At 35.6% G+C, this 21,504-nt stretch overlaps 1 long non-coding RNA gene across 2 annotated transcripts in view; it reads right to left on the bottom strand.

Moving 5' to 3' along the window:
* The window catches only part of LOC150090503 (uncharacterized), a 160,201-nt gene that overhangs the window by 14,687 nt on the left and 124,010 nt on the right, over positions 1-21,504 (bottom strand). For both annotated transcript variants that reach the window (XR_016547220.1, XR_016547221.1), the window contains exon 2: positions 11,176-11,341. This is a non-coding gene — a long non-coding RNA (uncharacterized LOC150090503). The remainder of the gene's footprint in view (positions 1-11,175; positions 11,342-21,504) is intronic.

The following is a 21,504-nucleotide window of genomic DNA, read 5'->3' as shown; positions in this document are numbered from 1 at the left end:
CAAGGCTTTGTGAATTTATTGGATGATTGTTTTCTACATCAGCATGTTCGTGAGGCAACAAGAGGGAGCAATACTCTTGATCTGATTATCAGTAGTGATTCTTCATGCATTAAGAATCTGCAGATAAATGAACCACTAGGTGGCAGTGATCACAGTGTGTTGAAGTGGGATTTACTCAAGGAGGTAACTACCATCAGAGGTAAAGGGAAGGGTTTTTGTTTTCGTAAAGGCGACTATGATGGTCTGAAACAGTATTTAAATTCTATACAGTGGGACCAACTGATGATGTTACCAACAGCAAACTCAAAATGGGAAGCATTCAAGGAACTAATCTTGGAGGCTACCAGGCTTTACATACCAACTAAGAAATATTGTTCAAGGTTTAGGCCTAAATGGTTGTCAGATGAACTAATGAGACATGTGGCAGAGAAGAAAAATGCATGGGATACATACAAATTAATGGGTGACATGGAATCCTATGGTAGATATAAGTTGGTCTGTAACCAAGTCACAAAGGAGATTAGGCAGACTACGAAAAATCCTTGGCAAAGGATGCAAAGAAAAACAGAAAAGAGTTCTTTACATATTTAAACTCAAGAAGGAAAGGGATGAATCAGATTGGTCCACTGGATATTGATGGTTCAACAGTTGAGGATCCTGCTCAGGTGGCTAACAATCTAAACGAGTATTTTGCATCTACATTCACGCATGAGGAGTTATTCAGGAAGGAGAATGATGTAGGTAAAGTAAACATTGGCAGTGAGCTGGATGATTTTGTAATAACTGAGAGGAAAGTGGAGGAGAGATTGTTGAGGATAAACATAAAAAAGGCACCCGGGGTGGATGGGATCTATCCAGTTATATTAAAGGAGGCAGCAAAGGAAGTAAGCAAACCCCTAGCCATAATTATGAGAGCTTCTTTGGACTCAGGGGAGGTACCCATAGACTGGAGATGTGCAAATGTAACCCCAATTCACAAAGGAGGATCAAAGGCTGACACAAGTAATTACAGACCTGTTAGTTTAACTTCTGTTCCAGGTAAATTAATGGAGGCACTGGTTAAAGAAGCACTGCAGGATCATCTAGACAAGAATTCAGTTATAGCTCAGACGCAGCACGGTTTTGTTAAGGGCAGGTCTTGCCTGACCAATTTGATTGGATACTATGATGTAGTCACAAAAGAACTGGATGCAGGGAATAACTTTGATATTATATATTTGGATCTTAGAAAAGCTTTTGATACTGTTGCACAAGGAAGACTGCTGCACAAATTGGAACAGTGTGGCATTGGAGGCAAATTGCTGCTATGGATAAGGGGATGGTTGAGTGGCAGAAGACAGAGAGTGGTAATCAATGGACACTGCTCAACGTGGACTAATGTTATTAGTGGAGTTCCTCAGGGTTCAGTGTTGGGTCCGTTGTTGTTTTCGGTGTTTATGAATGATATTGATGATTGGATATCAAGTTTAATGTCCAAGTTTGCAGATGATACAAAGGTTGGCAGGGTTGTTAAGGACACTACTGACGCTATGCTGCTGCAACAGGATCTGGAAAGGTTGAACAGATGGGCTGAGAGGTGGCAAATGAAGTTTAACATTGACAAATGTAAAGTACTACATATGGGAAACAGTAACCCTAGAGCAACGTATCAACTCTGCGGTACAACACTGACAGTGGTGGAGAATGAAAAGGACCTGGGGGTAATTGTGCAGGCAGATATGAAGTTCTCTGAGCAGTGCAGACGAGCTGCAAGAGTAGCTCATGGTGTCTTGTCAATGATATACAGGAATTTTTCTAGCAGGGATAAGGAGGTGATTATTCCCTTGTATAAGGCAATGGTTAGGCCACATCTTGAGTACTGTATACAGGTCTGGAGGCCTCATTTCAAGAAGGATATAGAGCTGCTGGAACGGGTACAGAGAAGGGCAACAAGATTAGTGAATGGAACAAAGGGTTGCTCTTACGAAGAAAGGCTTAAGTTTTGCAAATTACAGAGTCTGGAGACTAGGCACCGGCGAGGTGATCTGATAGAGGTGTATAAGGCTTTGAATGGTTTGAGCATGCTCAATGCCAATGGGATTCTTCATCTTGCTCAGAATAATCACCTCAGAGGGCATAAATTCAAATTGAGGAAGGACGGATGTCGGATAGATGTGCGGAAATTTGCCTTTGGCCAGCGGGTGGTTGGTTGGTGGAACCGACTTCCATCACTTGTTGTTGAAGTTGATAGCCTAAACAAATTTTTAAAGCTCAACTGGACAGGTATTTCGAACGAACGGAGGGGTGAAATGGGAGTGTTTTTTTTTTTTTTTTGGCTGATGCTGAATAAGCTTGCTTTCTTGCATCATATGCCTCTACTAATGCTAATGCTAATTTGTACAGCAGTCTTATGTGCAACAGTATCAAAAGCTTTCCTGAAATCCAAATATATGATATCAAAATAATTTTTTGCATCCAGTTTTTTTTGTGACCACATCATAGTATTCAATCAAATTGATCGAACAAGATTTGCCCCTTAACAAACCTATGCTGTGTGTGAACTATAATTGCAGTCTTGTCTAGATGATTCTGCATTGCTCTTCTTTACCCAGTGACTCCATTATTTTTCCTGGAACTGAAGTTAAACTAACAGGTCTGTAATTTCTCATGTTATCCTTTGATCCCCCAAAGAGAAATAAAAACAGCAGCCTGCCTCCAACCCAGTAACTGCATCTGAAAGCCAAACGTCCTGTTCTAGAAATTGTTTCTTAAATCATAAGTATAATTCCTAGTCATCATTAATGTTTATATGAAATCTGTTATGTATTCAATTATTTTATGTTATATCCTTTGTACTGTTATCTGCCTCTAGCCATGTGCTGCAATGGGCTTGCTGTATTTGCAATAAATGAATATTTATTTATTTATTTGTACATCTCCAGTAAGTGCAGTCTTCCCCTGAATCCAAGGATACTCTAATAATTAAGGCTAAAGGTTTGATTACTTCCTATGCTGCCTCCCTTAATATAACCACCCACCCCAGGTGCATGTCTTATGTTTAACCAACAATTTCTCCTCCACTTCCCTACAGAAAGACTTATAGAACAGATTGAAAAATGCTTCACAGACTGGCTATTTCATGGGAAAAGTAACTGAGCATAGATAATGAGAGGACATGAGTTTTTAATTTTCACTGAAATATAGCCAAGTTGCAGTGACAGCCTGACCTGCACAAAAAATGTTTGCATCAATTTTAATCAGAAATGACATGCTGTGACATTGTAAATAGCCGGGCATTACTTTGCCAAGAAATAAACATGTTTTAAGTACAGTAACTTCATGTATATTTATATGTTAGAAGCCATCATTTCATCAATTTGAAGGCATTAGTTTGAATTTTAAAAAAATAATAAATAATAATAAAAGTAAAATGTACATTACTAACGTAACCAAAGAAACAAATGTACTGTATTTTATACTCAACAGAAAATACAGTAACCGAAAACAGCTCACAGAACTAAGTTGAAAATGCAAAAAAACTATTAAAAAGTTACTTGAAATGTGCAAACTCTTCTAAGAATATAGTAGGCTTTCAGCAGTCAAAAAACAAACACTTATGTTTTTGTTGTTGTTCAAGGATTTTAGGCACAGCAAATTAGTCCATATGCACTGTACATAATGTATCTGTAAATTGCATATTTTTTTTGTTTGCTGGATAAAAAACCCAAGTATCCTGGATAATAAAGTATACTACCCTTATCTGTGACCAGCCACATCATGAAACAGGCCCATAAAAATTCCTTGCATCATTGATGGGGTTTGAACTCAGATTTTTTTTCACCTGGTGTAGGGGGGCAGTGATTATACTATCTCTGCTATCCACAAAGGCAAGCAAACACTATGAAGTCTATGATGAAAAGTGAAACACAGACTACAGCAGGCAGTCTACTGATGACCCACTGTATTACTTTTTTTACTACTAGTACTACAGAGGAGCATATGTATACTTGCTGACCAGTACAAGTATACAATTTGCTGTTTCAAATATCCAATTTTTTTTTCATATATAATTTTCAAAATGAAAAATGGTGCAGCAATGTAGCGGGGCTGCTGGGGCAGCTCTTGGGGTTTTGTCAATGAAATACAGGAATTTTCTAGGAGGGACAAGGAGGTCGGAAAACTGCTAGCTTGGGAGGCTACAAGAATTAAAAGATTAACAGTAGCCGCTGGCAGAGGTTAAAGTGATTCTTGCACTGCTTCTATTGAAATACAGTTGAGCAGCAGCCTGGAAAGGAAGGCAATGGGGATTTCCAGGACTGCTGGGAGTCATAGTGGAACTAGAAAATACATGGGCTGTGTTAGGGTAACTAAGAGTAGAAACAGGTGCATGTATACTTGCATGTACACCAATGCTAGGATTATAGTTAATAAATTTGAAGAGCTTGAAGTGTTAGTCAAGAAATCAAATGCAGATGTTGTTGGGATATCAGAGATGTAGTTTCACACAGACATAAGCAGTGCAGAACTGGAATTTGGGGAGAAAGGATACATACAGGAGAAAGGATACGTGGGGAGAAAGGAAAGGATGTGTACAGAAAGGATAGACAGGACAGGAAGGAAGGAGGGATTATGCTGTTAGTTAAGAAACATAAAATCTAAGGAACATCCAATTGATGTTGGTGGACAATGCAATTTTGAGTCTGTTTGGTGTTACATAAGCACTGGGAAAGGAAAAATGAGAGTAAGTGTGTGTTATAGGCCTAATGAATCTCATGAGTATAATGAGCGTCTTATATCAGAGTGTCTTATAATGGGGGATTTTAATTTCCCAGAGACTGACTGGAATTTGTGGGTTGGTCACTCGCACACTAGCAAGGCTTTTGTGGATTTATTGGATTATTGTTTTCTAAAGCAGCATGTTCAGGAGGCAACTAGAGGGAGTAATACACTTGATCTGATTATCAGTAGCGATTCTTCATGCATTAAGAATCTGCAAATAAAGGAACCACTAGGTGTCAGTGATCACAGTGTGCAGAAGTGGGATTTACTAAAAGAGGTAACTACCATCAGGGGTAAAGGGAAGGGTTTTTGCTTTTGTACAGGTGACTACGGTGGTCTGAGACAGTATTTAAATTCTATAGGGTGGGACCAACTGATGATGTTACCAACAGCAAATTCAAAATTGGAAGCATTCAATGAATTAACCTTGGAAGCTACTAGGCTTTTCATACCAACTAAGAAATATTGTTCAAAGTTTAGGCCTAAATGGATGTCAGATGAACTAATGAGACATATGGCAGACAAAAAAAAAAAATGCATGGGATACATATAAATTAATGGGTTACATGGATGCCTATGATAGATATAAGCTCATCTGTAACCAAGTCACAAAGGAGGTTAGGCAGGCAAAGGCAGATTACGAGAAATCTTTAGCAAAGAATGCAAAGAAAAACAGCAAAGAGTTCTTTACTTATGTAAACTCTAGGAGGAAGAGGATGAATCAGATTGGTCCACTTGATATCGTTGGTTCAACTGTTGATGATCCTGCTCAGGTAGCTAACAAACAATGAATATTTTGCATCTACATTCACATATGAGGAGTTATTCAGGGAGGGGAATGCCAGAGGTGTATTAAACTCTGGCAGTAAGCTAGATAATCTTGAATAACCGAGAGTAAAGTGGAGGAGAAATTGTTGAAGATAAACATAAGAAAGGCACCTGGGGTAGATGGAATCTATCCAGTTATATTAAAGGAGGCAGCAAAGGAAGTAAGCAAACCATTAGCCATAATTATGAGAGCTTCCTTGGCCTCAGGGGAGATACCCATGACCTGGAGATGTGCAAACGTGACCCCAATCCACAAAGGAGGATCGAGGGGAGACACAGGTAATTATAGACTTGTTAGTTTAACTTCTGTTCCAGGGAAATTAATGGAGGCACTGGTTAAAGATGAACTGCAGGATCATCAAGACAAGATTTCAGTTATAGCTCGGACACAGCATGGGTTTGTTAAGGGGAAGTCTTGTCTAACCAATTTGATTTGATACTATGATGTAATCACAAAGGAACTGGATGCAAAGAATAATTTTGATATCATACATTTGAATTTATCAACAGTATCAAAAGCCTTAGAAAGGCTTTTGATACTGTTGCAGATGGGTGACTGCTGCACAAATTGGAGCAGTAGCATTGGAGGCAAATTGTTGGTATGGATAAAGGGATGGTTGAGTGGGAGAAGACAGAGTGGTAATCAATGGACACAGCTCTTTGTGGAGTAATATTATTAATGGAGTCCCCCAGGGTTCAGTGTTGTGTTGTGTACAAAGGTCGGCAGGGTTGTTAATAACACTAATGACAGTAAGCTGCTGCAACAGGATCTGGAAAAGTTGAGCAGATGGGCTGAGAGGTGGCAACTGAAGTTTAATATTGACAAATGTAAAGTACTGCATATGAGAAGCAGTAACCCCAGAGTAATGTATCAACTGTGTGGTACTACACTGACAGTGGTAGAGAGTGAAAAGGACCTGGGGGTAATTGTACAGACAGATATGAAGTTTTCTGAGCAGTGCAGATGGTCTGCAAGAGTAGCTCATGGTGTCTTGTTAATGATATGCAGGAATTTTTCTAGCAGGGATAAGGAGGTGAATATCCCATTGTATAAGACAATGATCAGGCCACACCTTGAGTACTGTGTACAGGTGTGGAGGCCTCATTTTAAGAAGGATGTAGATCTGTTGGAACGAATACAGAGAAGTGCAACAAGATTAATGAATGGAACAAACGGTTGCTCTTATGAAGAAAGGCTTAAGTTTTACAAATTACAGTGTCTGGAGACTGGGCACCTGTGAGGAGATCTGATTTAGGTTTTAGTATAAAGCCTTGAATGGTTTGAGCATGCTCAATGCTGATGGGATTCTTCCTCTTGCTCAGAATAATCGCCTGAGAGGGCATAAATTTCGGCCTGTGGGTGGTTGATTGCTGGAACAAACTTCCATCTTTCGTTGTAGAAATTGATAGCTTAAACAGATTCAAGGCAAAACTAGACAAACATTTGGAGCGAGAGGATGGGTGAAATCAGAAGGGTCTGCATTTTTTTTTTTTTTTTTTTTTTGGCTGATGCTATATAAGTTTGCTTTCTTGCATCATGTGCCCTGCTAATGCTAATGGTGCCTGATTATCCTATTATATAAGACAATGATCAGACCACATCTTGATTACTATATACAGGTCTGGAGACTTCATTTTAGGAAGGATGTGGAGCTGCTGGAAAAAATTCAAATCCAATAGAGATCAAAGAAGAGGGGATTTCAGTAGAAAGGATCTGACAAAGAAGACATATGCACAATTACCAACTTTAAAATAGAAGTCACAAAGGTGAATAATTAGGACAAATGGAATGGGCATCCAAAAAAACTGAGTTTTCTTTTTCACGCAGGGCATTACTTTTCTTCTGGGTTCACTCTGTACAAGTCTGAAAACTGCCCTACCATGGAATATTTTTCACACACCTGGGGTGGTGCCCCCAAAACATCTCTCAAGCTTCTTGATTCCATTCAAAAGATGACAGGTAGGTTAATTAATATTCCATTTCTTACAAAGCCACTACACCATTGGGCTCACAGACTTTTAGTTACTGCTGCATGCCATTTTTATTGGTAGTTTCACTCTCATCTGAACCAATCTAAAGTGCCACAAACAATCAGTATTCATTCAATGTCCAATTCCAAATTCACAGAACCAACTTTTCCTCATTTATCCCATCTACTTCTATTTTCTGGAACAACCTTCCTTATGTATTTTCTGAAATTACAATCAACAGAAGTTAAAGTCTAATATCAATAAGTATCTTCTGTCTTCTCAGCTTTCAACCCATGCACGATACTAAGTATTATGGGTTCTAATACCTTTTGTGTATGTGGTTTACATAAAAAAAAAAGCAAAAACTGAGATGAGTTGTTGAAAAAATTAACGAATGAGATTCTGTTAAAAAAATTAAGTGGGCTTAGAAGATTTCAGATAAAAAATGGACATCACTGAAAATAGAAATGAGACCAGAGTATATTTATGTAATGAGTTACAATGCATTTGGGAGGTTTACTTTTTTTCACAGATAATCTATTCCCATTTGTTTTGACATGCCTGATGCCCTAATGTAGAGGTAAAATAAAGGGGGGAGAAGTGAAGTTTTTGCACCAAGATGTATCCAACTCCTATTATCACATTCAAAAGCAATGTTATTAGTGGAGTCCCCCCCAGGGTTCGGTGCTGGGCCCATTGTTGTTTTGCATATTTATCAATGATATCGATAAAGGTATATCAGGCTTGGCTGAGAAGTGGCAATCGAAGTTTAATATTGACATATGCAAAGTACTACATATGGGTAGAAGTAACCCAAGAGAAACGTACCGACTGTGTGGTAGTACTACACTCAGGGAGAAGGAGAATGAAAAAGACCTGGGGGTAATGAGGGGTGAAGATAAAGTAGGTGGATACTAGGAAGACTTTCCACCCGGAAATTATAAGTTAAAGAGGGCCACCCCCTGTGGAAGGAGACCTCCAATGGTGGGAGACTGCTAAGACCAGAGCAAGATGCTTGGTGGTAGGGTCCACTAGGCCAAAAAAGGTTTGGTGGGAGGTGTGGAAGGAAAATAGGTATTGATGGGAATTAGTCATAGGGTTAGAGTGCCCTGTGTGGGAGAGGTGCAGTCAGATATGAAGTTCTCTGAGCAGTGCAGACAGGCTGCCAGGGCAGGTCATGGAGTTTTATCAATGATATATAGGAATTTTGCTAGCAGAGACAAGGAGGTGATCCCTTTGTATAAAGCAATGGTCAGGCCATTGAGTACTATGTAAAGGTCTGAAGGCCTCATTTTAGGAAGGATGTAGAATTGCTAGAAAGAGTACAGAGAAGGGCAACAAGATTGGTGAGAGGAACAAATGGGTGTGCTTACGAAGAAAGGATCAAGTTTTGCAAGCTGCAGCATCTGGAGGACAGGCACTTGTGAGGTGATCTGATTGAAGTGTATAAGGCTTTGAATGGTTTGGGCAGGCTCAATGCTGACGGGATACTTTTGCTTGCGCAGATTAAGCACACGAGGGGACATAGATTCAAATTGAGGAAAGACAGTTATACAATAGATGTGCAGAAGTTTGCCTTTAGCCAACAGGTAGTTGATTGCTGGAACAGACTTCCATCTGTTCTTGTGGAAGTTGATAGCTTAAATAAATTTACGGCTGAACTAGACAAACATTTGAAGTGAACGGATGAGCAAAAATGGGAAGGTTTTTTGTTTTTTTTTTGGCTATTAGCAGGCTAATGCTAATAACAAATAACTCAAATTTTGAAGAGGTTCAGGAAAGCAAATTTTCATAAAAAGTGAAGGAATAGCTTATTAATAGAACTGTGCCTTTTTTGTTAATATACATATAGATTTTAATAAATTATATTTAATACATTTAAATTATAATAACTTTCACAATAAAATTTTGTAAACTATACTTTGGTTTTTGGCAAGGGTACAAGGACAGCAATACCAGGTCCTACTTACACAGTAAAAATTACTTGGACCAGCCCCACATGGCACTAAATGTGATATCACTTTTACAGCAAAATAATGTGCACTAATTCATTATGCATTATTATTGGTTAGTAAATTCCTTAAATGCTTTTTAATCACTAAATTAGGACTAGGGTTGAATTATCCATTGGGCAGAATGGATACAGTACCCAGGATTAAAAAAAAAAAAAAAAAAACTATTTCATGCACAAAAAATCCTTGGATAATTCAAAAACAAGAAAACTGCTGCATCAAAATTTAATTGTCTTTAATTGAATTATTTTACAAAGTCTTTTCATTATAATCATATGTAAGTATGTGAACAGAAAAGATAAGAATGGTTGATAAGAAGAGAAACTGGACCAGACATGTTTTATGAGGTAAGAGATTGATGAAGGATATGATTGGAAAGAAAAGTCGAGGGGAAGACTGAGGAAAACAATGACAAATGAATTGGGCCAACAAAGACTTTAATTCAGCCCTGATTAGAACATCCTCTATGTGGATGCTGTGGCTCATGAGAAATGGAATTTTGTTAAAGAATATGTGAGAGAGAGAGAGAGATGCAAAGTGTTGGCAAATTAGAACAGAAGGTTCCTGATGCTTTTCTTACCAACTCGCATACCATACTATGCTGGGATTTCTGTGCTGCAACAATTATGGGGGTACATGCTAGCCTATATAACAACCTGGAAAGTGCATTCAAGAGTTACTGTATCAGCTTCTCCACTTTTAATTCTTTGGACAGTTTTAAAATCACATGTAAAGAGTTTCCAAAATGGAAGTCATACAAGATTAGACTTTTGTTGTCATTTCTTTATGAAATAAATTGTTTTGTTATTATTATATTTAAACAAATTAAATAAAAAAGCAATTAAAATTCTGCATCTGCAGAACCCCTTCAATCCCTCTGGGGAACCCCAGGGTTCTGCTCTAGATAATAGCTATGGTCTTCAATCACTGTACTAACAGTTCACAATATTAATGGTGACATAATACTTATGAAAAAAAAAAGTGCATATATTAATATACTGTGGTAGTCTATGATAAATAAAAACCTCTTATTCATCAAGTATTACTTGACAAAGGTGATTGTTGTTGAAAAATAATCAAGTAATACAGGGATTAATTATGACAAATAGGTTTTAGCACCATTATTTCTGGCAGTTTCTTTGATGGCCAAATTTGTTACCCACAGCATTACAGTTCCATTTCTTTATGTTCTTTAAAAATGGCTGCATATAAATGGTTCTTCCAGATGCTGAAAGAGAATTACTCTTAAAAAAAAAATCTCACACGGAAAACATAGACAGGATTTTCTATGAAAAAGCATACAAAATATCTTCTGAATCTTTTTTTTTCAAATCTTGTTATCCTTCAAAAAAGGAAAAAAAAAAAAAAAAAACACAGATCCTTCAGATGGTGAAAAACAGAACCTGTTCTTTTGCTATGCAGGTTTGTAGTTTATTTGTTTTTCTAAAGATTGTCCTTATTCTTCCTTAACTATTTTCCAAAGAATTTCAAAGAAATATGTTTGTAAGATATTCCAAAAAATGAGCTTTATCTTAAGATTTTCACTAAGTAGAGTTTATTTATTCTTTTTATTATCAGTAACAAAAAAAAAAAGGCTACAGCATACCCTAGTCCTATTACTGCAAGCAAAGAGGATTTGGGAGTAATTTTCTCGATAATAGTTTGACTTATACTGGGCAACTTCCTTCTCTTTATACGAAATATATTGATTCAGCAAGACATCAAACTCCACATCAAACTCCATTATTCAGGATGTCATTAATACTCCGCTCCTAGGGGGAAAAATGTCATCTTTGAATCAGTTGGAATAACTCGTCACAAAACTAATAGAGGGCTGTTCAATAAAGAATTATTACAATTTTTTTTTTCCACAACACACTTTTATTAATTATCCATATCCTGATGGTCCTTTTCAAAGTAGTCTCCATTTGATGAAAGGCACTTACTCCAACATTTCTGCCATTCTTCAAAACAAATTTTCCAAAAATTCTCTAATTGGCATTTATTTTAGAATTGCCTCTGACATCTTTACTTCTTCTGATAACTAGAAACATTTTTCTCGCAGCTCCTTCTTTAACTTTGGAATTTAAAAAAATCAAGGAGTGCAAGGTCGGGGCTGAAGGGTGGATAAGGAACACATTTAACATTAATGCTGGCTAAGTACTCAATGTCAGTATGAACAATGTGATGTCTCACATTGTTGTGATGTCGCAATGTTGTGAATCCACCAACCTGCATGCAGTTGTGGTCAATTGTGATGAATGTGATTCCACAAAGCGTGCACTACAGTTATATAGTAAAGCCCCGTAACAGTCATACAATGTGGCACAACATGCTGGTAAACCATTCCTTGAATGTCAAAAAAAAGAGATGACCATAACCTTTCCTGCAGAAGCTACAACTTTTACTTTTTTTTGGTGTTGGCAACGATGTACACTTCCAAACAGAGCTTTGTTGCTTACTCTTGGGTTGAAATGATTATGCCATGTCTCATTCACTATTATTACCTTGTGCAGAACCTCACTGTCTTCAGTAACTCTCTGTTGCAGCTCCCGACAAACCTCCATGCAAACCTGCTGTTGCTCAGGTGTGAGTAGTCTTGGAACCTAGCATGCACAAACACGTGCCATATGCAAATGGTCATGGAGAATACCATTCATGCTTCCTCTAATGATATTTTCAACATTTCTGGCAGTTGCCTTACTGTCATACGACAATCTTCTCTCTCAATTACAGAAGTAGTGTTTATGGTTTCTGTGGGGACAGCAGTGGTTGGAGCTCCAAAACCACCAATTTTTGTGATTGAATCACATCCATCTTTAAACATTCTAAACCACTTGCTGCAAGCTGTGCTATATGGAAGCATAGATTCATCATAAGCCTCATTTAATACACTACAGCTGATGTTTTCTTGAGATGGAAACAAAATTTGAGAGCAGCAAACTGTTCTTCACATGTCACATCCATTGTTATGTAAGCAAAACTGAACAGACATAAACTTAACTGACTGCCAAGGTCACACCGTGAACACGAGTCAACTGCGCAGCTGCTATGTGATGCACGTTGGTTTTAACTTCTACAGCTCAACTATAAATGGCAAGCAGTGCTTGCACAGTTGTTCATGAAAAATTATGATCATTCTTTATTGAACAGCCCTCATAAACCAAACTGTTCAAGGGCTACTGGTATAAACATTTATAAATTGTTTTAGAACAGTTGAATGGTATTATTCAATTCCTTAAGTTACTAATTATACCTTTTCAGTATAATAGTCATAGTTAATAAATATAATTTTAAAAATAATTCTTATAAACAAAAAAAAGGGAAATAATTTCAAGCAGTAGTAATTATGCACTTTTTTTGCTATGCTGCTAATTAACAGTGGGTTCACTAATAAGTGCCAAACAGGCTTGTGTGAACCCATAACAATACATCCTTCATGTCCCAAACTGCATGCAAAAAAAAAAAAAAAAAAAAAATTTTTTTTTTTTTTTTTTTAAATGGAAACTGCACTGGTTTTAAAACGGTACTGTACCGGGGGAACAAGTAACATTTAAATTTCAAAAAATTTTAAATTTAAATTCTGAAATGTAAATGTTAATTGTTATCCCAGAATAATAAACTTTTAAAACCAACATAGTGAACTGTTTCCATTCAGAAGCTATTTCCATCCGTCATAAACCATTCCTTTCAATAAATATATTCTGAAATATTCTTGTGTTGTCTCCTCCTTTCCCTTTTTATCATAAAAAAATAAGAGGAAGAGGTGAAAGTTATGGTTATTCTACTATTTAAACAATAGTTTTTAAACAACAAAGGATCCACAAACAAGTCTTAAACATTAAAAATTTCTAATTACATTTTAATTTTTCTAATTTGATCCACATTTCCAATTAATTCATCAGCTAAAAACTAAAATTTATATGCCAAATTTATAGATTAATTAACATATATATTTGTGTGAATGAATACCTTAATATTTTTATACTCCAATTATTGTTAGTTGAAAAATGTCTACATGAAAGCTTTTCTAGATTCCTTAATAAAACTTTATTTACATTATCCTATCAGAAATGCAGTGCAGAACATACGTAATAATCCTTAAATCACCATGACAACTTAAATGTTTACTGAATGGGGGGAAAAAATCAATATCTCTATTTTTAAGTTACATTCTGAAAAGATGATCAGACAGATACATCAAAATGTACTTACTAATGGATCATCCAAGCAGATTAAGCAACGCTCAATGATTTAATTTCCCATGCAAGATTAAAATCATACTGCACACATATATAAATATTCCCTTTAAAGCCACATGTATTCGAACAGGCACATATACTTTGTATTACATTTATAACCTTTAGGCAGGTTTATCATTTTTTTTTATTTTAACTAAAGAAGAGTCAAATAAATATCTCTATATATATCATATAGTTATACATCTTTATCTGTTAAAAACACTAGGTATAGCTAAAGAATATTAAAAGTTATGTCATCTGGTACAGAATCCACACCTTGTACAAACAGCATCCACATTTTTAAATTCTGTACAGTGGGATCAACTGATGATGTTACCAGCAGTAAATTCTAAGTGAGAAGCATTAAAGGAATTAATCGTGGATGCTACAAAAAGTTTCATACCTATTAAGAAATATTGTTCAAGGTTTAGGCCTAAATGATTATCAAATGAACTAATGAGACTCATAACACAGAAGAAAAATGCATGGGATGCATCAAGCGACTCAGAAGCCTATGGCAGATATAAGCAGATATAAGTTAGTCTGTAATCAGGTTACAAAGGAGGTTAGGCAGGTGAAGGCAGATTACAAGAAATCCTGCAAAAGCTGCTAAGAAAAACAGCAAGGATTTCTTTACTTATATAAATTCTAAAATGAAGGGGATGAATCTGATTAGTCCACTTGACATTGATGGTTCGACTGTTGATGATCCTGCTCAGATAGCAAACAAACTGATTGAGTATTTTCCATCTACATTCACACATGAGGAATTGTTAAGGTTTGAAAATGGCAGAAGGTTATCAAATTGTAGCAGGGTACTTAATGATTTTGTAATAACTGAAAGCAAAGTGGAGGAGAAATTGTTGAAGTTAAACATAAGAAACATAAGGTGGATGGGATCTATCCAGTTATATTAAAGGAGGTGGCAAAGCAACTAAGCAAACCCTTAGCCATAATTATGAGAGCATCCTTGGACTCAGGGGAGGTCCATGTGGACCTCCCCTGAGATGTGCAAATGTATTCCCAATTCACAAAGGGGGTATCGAAGGATGACACGAGTAATTACAGACCAGTTAGTTTAACTTCTGTTCCGGGTAAAATAATGGAGTCACTGGTTAAAGATGCATTGCAGGATCATCTAGACAAGACTGCAGCAATAATTCAGACACAGCATGGGTTTGTTAAGGGAAAGTCTTGTCTGACAAATTTGATAGCATATTATGATGTGGTTACAAAGGAACTGGATGCAAAAAATAATTTTGATATCATATATTTGGATTTCAGGAAAGCTTTTGACACTGTTGCGCATGGAAAACTATTGTACAAATTGGAGCAGAATGGTATTAAGGGTAAGTTGCTACAATGGATAAAAGGATGGTTAAGTGGGAGAAGACAGAGAGTGGTAATCAATGGGTGCTGCTCTTTGTGGACTAATATTATTAGTGGAGTCCCACAGGGTTCGGTGTTGGGCCCACTGTTGTTTTGTATATTTTGGGCCCACTGTTGTTTTGTATATTTATCAATGATATTCATGAAGGTATATCAGGCTTAGTGTCGAAGTTTGCAGATGATACAAAGGTTGGCAGGGTTGTTAATGACAGTAATGGCAGTGTGCTACTGCAACAGGATCTAGATAATTTGGGCAGATGGACTAAGAAGTGGCAACTGAAGTTTAACCTTGACAAATGCAAAGTACTGCATATGGGTAGAAGTAACCCAAGAGAAAAGTACCAACTGTGTGGTACTACACTTAAGGTGGTAGAAAATGGGAGTAATTGTGCAGGCAGATATGAAGTTTTCTGAGCAATGCAGACAGGCTGCCAGGGCAGGTCATGGGGTTTTGTGAATGATATATAGGAATTTTGCTAGCAGGGAAAAGGAGGTGATTGTCCCTCTGTATAAGGCAATGGTCAGGCCACGCCTTGAGTACTGCGTACAAGTCTGGAGGCCTCATTTTAGGAAGGATGTCGATTTGCTTGAGCGTGTACAGAGAAGGGGAATAAAGGGATCCTCTTACCAAGAGAGGCTTCTTAAGTTCTGCAAATTGCAGTGGCTGGAGACTAGGCACCTGCACGGTGATCTGATTGAGGTGTATATGGCCTTGAATGGGTTGAGCACGCTGAATTCATGTGGGATCCTTCCACTTGTTCAGATTACAAACTTAAGGGGGCATAAATTCAAATTAAGAAAAGACAGATGTAGAATAGATGTGCGGAAATTTGCCTTTAGCCAGCGGATGGTTAATTGCTGGAACAAATTTAAGGAGGAACTGGACAGGCATTTGGAGGGCATGGTGTGATATATTTTTTTTTTTTTTTGGCTGATGGTGCATAAGCTCATACACTTGCTTTCTTGCATCACATGCCACTACTACTACTACTACTACATTAATATCTAGATGTAAAAGATAGGATTTTATTCAATAATTATTATGATAGCTTAAAACAAGTATTAAATTTCTTTTAGTAGAGAGAGATTCTAACAATGTATTTGTAAACCCATTTTCCATGTATTTATGAAATAGAATGCCACTGACAATATGGCAAGTCAACTGTTCTCTTGATGTCATTCCTCAATTAGATTTTAATATTGAGTATGGAAGTTAATCCTGTTGATCATTTTCTGCTGTTTTTATTTAGTTTTTAAATCTGTTAGAGTTTTTGTTTTCTGTAATATATAGTGATTTATAAACAGCTCATTTTTTATAGAAGAAAAATTTACAAAAATCCTGGTTTCTTATAGTAAGGTCACAATATCTTCTAATACACTGATTAAATTTACACAAATACACTATGCCATAATCAAATATTATCATTCTACATTTCTTAGCATAATAATTAACTATTAGTTATAGTGCACAATTATGACTTATAAGTTATAATAATAAGGTATAGTGAGGTTTGTTTGTTATTTGGTTTTTAGGAGCATTAGCAACTAACATTTTTTTTTCAAGCTATTAGAAAATTATTCCAAATTAGGAAAAGAATTATTTAAATTGTGAATATTTACATTTTGTGGTGCACAGAGTACAATGTATGTCTCTAAAGGTACTTTTAATTATGCTTAAATGCATATCAAACTACTCGAAATCAATTTAATGGACAGCTACCCAAAACTTTGAGTAACATCAAATTAAGCTAATTCAAATTGCTTTCACATTACTGTCTTAACAATGTTATATAAACATAATAAAAAAGGCAAACATTAAAATCCTAGCCATTAAGATTTACAATCAATATGTATCTAGACAAGTATTTTGCTTACTGGCAATCCATTTTCTAAATGTTTTCCATTCCAAATCTAAACAGCCAGGTAAAACAAATATTCCCACTCAAAATACATAAACAGTGTGTCCCAAAAGTACTGATATAAGTTTAAGTTTGATTAATCTGCGATTTCTCAAATTTAATTCCCAGGGGAAGAACTATCCCTGGCACTAAAGTAAAGAGAGAGAGAGAATTAACATCTGAAAGAAACACCTTACTTAATAGTATGGTTATAGGGAACGACTGACTGGCTTAGCTCGTGATGCCTACATTTAGTAATAGAACACCAGAATGAGGGAAGTTCAGACCACATCTCTATTTCTTTGAAAAATGATGAAACCCAATCAGTCATTATGAAAGATATATTATTGTGCAATGTTCCTGATAATTGTAATATTGCAACCACAACTAAACATCAAGATATTCAGTTTCAACAGGCTTTCCTCTTGCTACTTGGCATGCTACAGATAGTGTAACATGCCAGATAGCAAGAGGAAATAATGGAACTGCTTTGAGGAATGTTTTAAAGCTGTTACATCAACCAGTTTTTTATAAAAAGTCATATCTTTCAAAAGTAATTGCTTTCTACTCTTCAGGCAGTTCCATCCAGACATCTATTTTGGTGTATGCAAGATGATGTTTTGGTACCCTACCAAGCAGTATTTGTGAAAAAAAATCACAAATACTACTTAATAAGGAACTGACACTTTTCATTAATTTGGATTATCACTCAACACTACACCCAAGTCCAAATTAATGAGGTTCTATTGTTTACCTAAAAGTATTTTATATACACAGAATCAATATCCTACCATATGCAAAATTTTATCAACACTGATATTATAATTTATATAAATATAATATTATAAAGAGTTTGTAAAACACCACCAATCTGAAGAATATCTTTTTTTAGGTCTTTTCAAGTGAGGCCAAATCACTTGGTCTCAATGAAGGTGAATGTTTTTCAATTATCAGTATCTCAGGTTTTTCACACCACAACTTAACCTTAAAATACATACAATTATATAAAGACACATACAAAATATTATATTATATATGTATATATATAATATAATATTTTATTATATATGTATGAATGCACATTAACTAACATTAAATTACTAATTCTACAAAATTAGTTTTTTTTTTTTTTTTTTTTAATTCATTCATAACAAAGGTGAACAGAATTCCATTAAGTTCAGAAACATCAAATTTGTAATGCCTAAAATATCTGTGCTATGCCTATGCAGCTGTGTAACTAAACAGTGTATGGATGACTGAATACTAATTTACTTTTAGCATCTCAAGAAACTTTTAAAAGCATAAACCTTTAACATGCAATTTACTCATCTCACATAAAATGCAGAGATTACCAACCAAAAGAAATGACAGTAAAAGAATTTAAATTATCTTACCATAGTTCCAATTACTTCAAATATAATACTGAACAGAGTTCACTGCACTCAGAAAATAAAAACTTGCAACCAACTCACACAAAATGGGTAAAGCTGAAGCAAAAGTTAACAGAGCATGAACTAAGAATCTCAACAAAATATAAGTTGGTTCTATTTTTAAAAGAAAGCATCTGATAAGTTTTTTTTTTTTTTTTTTTTTTGAGAGAGAGATAAGAGGAATAAGGCAATGAAAAGTAACTTCTGGAAGGTTTTCAAAATGAAGTTATATGGAATCCATCAAATGAAAGGCTGTGTGTGTGTGTGCTCACTGCATGAATAATTAACTTCAAAACAAAAAAAGGGAGGGGGTAACTATTTATTTAACACCACTGCAGATAAGACTGCTATGGTTCATTCCTCTACAGCTCTATACAATGTGAAGGCTTCCTGTTTTCTTTCTTTCCCATTTCTAAAAATATGGCATAACATATATTCCATAAATGCATTCTATCTATAACACTGTGCATTATACACATTAAGATTGAGCATTAATAATCATTCAAATACAACCATATCAAGAACAAAAATAGGCAAATAAGTTTTGCAGATTACAGTGTCTGGAGACTAGGCACCTGCGAGGTGATCTGATTGAGGTGTATAAAGCCTTGAATGGTTTGAGCATGCTCAATGTTGATGGGATTCTTCCTCTTGCTCAGAATAATTACCTGAGAGGTCATAAATTCAAATTGAGGAAAGACAGTTGTAGGATAGATGTGCGGAAGTTTGCCTTTAGCCAGTGGGTAATTGGTTGGTGGAACAGACTTCCATCTTTTGTTCTGGAAGTTGATAGCCTAAATAAATTTAAGGCTGAGCTGGACAGGTATTTGGAACAAATGGAGGGGTGAAGTGGGAGCATTTTTTTTTTTTTGCCTGATGCTGCATACGCTTGCTTTATTGCATCATATGCCTCTACTAATGCTAACACACAAAATGAATATGTAAAAATTAACATTTTATTTTGTATTTTATTTTTTCATCTGCACATTTTAATAATTAGAAAAAGCAACAACTGCATATTATTATAATCTAGTCTATAACTGTACTGAGTAAAGAAGACTACTGTGCAGATGATGGGATAGAGTCATTATAATATCTAATTAAATTAACAGAATAAATATCAGTTTTCGGTAATAAAATTTAGCTTTGTGAATCCTGACAACCAATACTTTTTTTTTTTTTTCTCCAATCATTCAAGAAAAAGCTTGTCCACAATTTGTTCTCCCATTTCTGATCCATAAACCAATTTAAAGAAAAATCAACTTACTTAATATTTTGGTAACAAACCATAAATCACAACAGCATAGCTGAAACAAGGTGATTCAACTGAGGCACCTGCTTTGGCACAAGAAATTCTCCATCTACACAACTGTGATTTAATGTATTTATATATCTTATATTATACCTCAGATATTTTTTAAATTAAATTAAACTTATATTAAGCACTGCCATTTTGGTAACTGTAATTTATTTTTGTTAACTGCAATTTTGAAGCCCTGATAATAAATGCAAAGACAACGGCTTGCATTAACTGAAAGTAAGAAATAAGTCTTTGCTTTCTGTTTAAATATTATTATTATTATCCATATGGTGCAAGGAAGCCTGAGGCTTATGCTGCACCAGCCAAAAAAAAAAAAAAATTTCTGAATTACCCTGAGAGGGGGGGGGACAATACAAAACAAAACAAAATGGGTATTACAAAACAATACTAAGTTATACCAATATGAAGGTAGATATTTCAGAGTTCAACTGCATACTGGAAATAATATCACTTTCAGCAAAAGAAACCAAACAACCCCAGGGGCTCACATCTGGTGAGTATGGGCTTGGCACACCCAGGATCCTGAGCTGGATATCATCATTCTTCTCTTTCTTGGTGATTCCCTTCTACTTTTGACTCTCTCTCTCTCTCTCTCAGGGTAACTCGGGAAATTTTTTTAGCTGGTGCAGCATAGGCCTCAGGCTTCCTTACATATAGCTAATAATGATATAGCTTCCATATAGCTAATAATGATAATAAAAACCTCTAGTAGTATGGGTGGGGAGGATTACATTGGGATTTTTCTGTCACCCCTACTCACTCAAAAAAAAAAAAAAGCACTAATATCCTCTCTCTCTCTCTCAAGTTTCCCATACTGATTAAGGTGAGAGTATGAGAAATATGTGCCTGCCTACTTTTAATATCTCATCTTCAACTTAAACTTTGTTCATTTGCTTCTGTTATCATGCTTCCACTTGTGTTTACTACACCGCATTTTTTTTTTTTTTTTTTTTGCAAGATAAAAGTATCAAAGATTGTTGCCACTTCACATAATCCACACCAACCACACTCTTATCATTTGCATTACTTATTTACTTTGATAAAATAACGGGCCCAAACTTTACACTTGTTAATTTATTTTAGATATAATTAGCTGATTTAATTTGCTTCAAGAATCAGTGCTTACACAAACACTTTACAATATCATTAGTCACAACTCATACAATACTTCTGGTTTTTGAAACAATGTTTTGTTTATATTTAATAATACAAAGAAATCTTATTTTTTTTACCACTCAATTTTTATATCACTTATTTTGACAATAGTCAACGCAGCTGTGTGGAGCGCTCACTCAAGTCATAAAAATAATTTACTCTTACTATTCAAGTTTGCTTCGTTACTGCATGTGGGTAATCACAATTCCATGCGGTACTCTACAAACAAAAAAATAAATAAAAATAAAGTGTAAGGAATCTATTTAGTTGGGGGACACAGCTAAAGAGTATTAAATCGAGTGATTTCTTTAAAACTAAAAGGAGGAATGGTGCAATTATTTTTTTGAAAAGAGGTAACAACTTTTCCAGACAGGTACAGATAACAAATCTGAACAGTAATTCAGTCAACTTTACTCAAACATTAAAGACAATAACATCTCTCACAATATAGTTTATTAGTATGTTATTCTTTTTAAACTTTTCCCCAAGTTTCAAACATGG

Source organism: Mastigoproctus giganteus, chromosome 1, assembly GCF_048544385.1.
Source record: "Mastigoproctus giganteus isolate SK-2022 chromosome 1, ASM4854438v1, whole genome shotgun sequence".
Taxonomy (NCBI): Eukaryota; Metazoa; Arthropoda; class Arachnida; order Uropygi; family Thelyphonidae; genus Mastigoproctus; species Mastigoproctus giganteus.
This window is presented reverse-complemented; position numbering and strand designations above follow the sequence as displayed.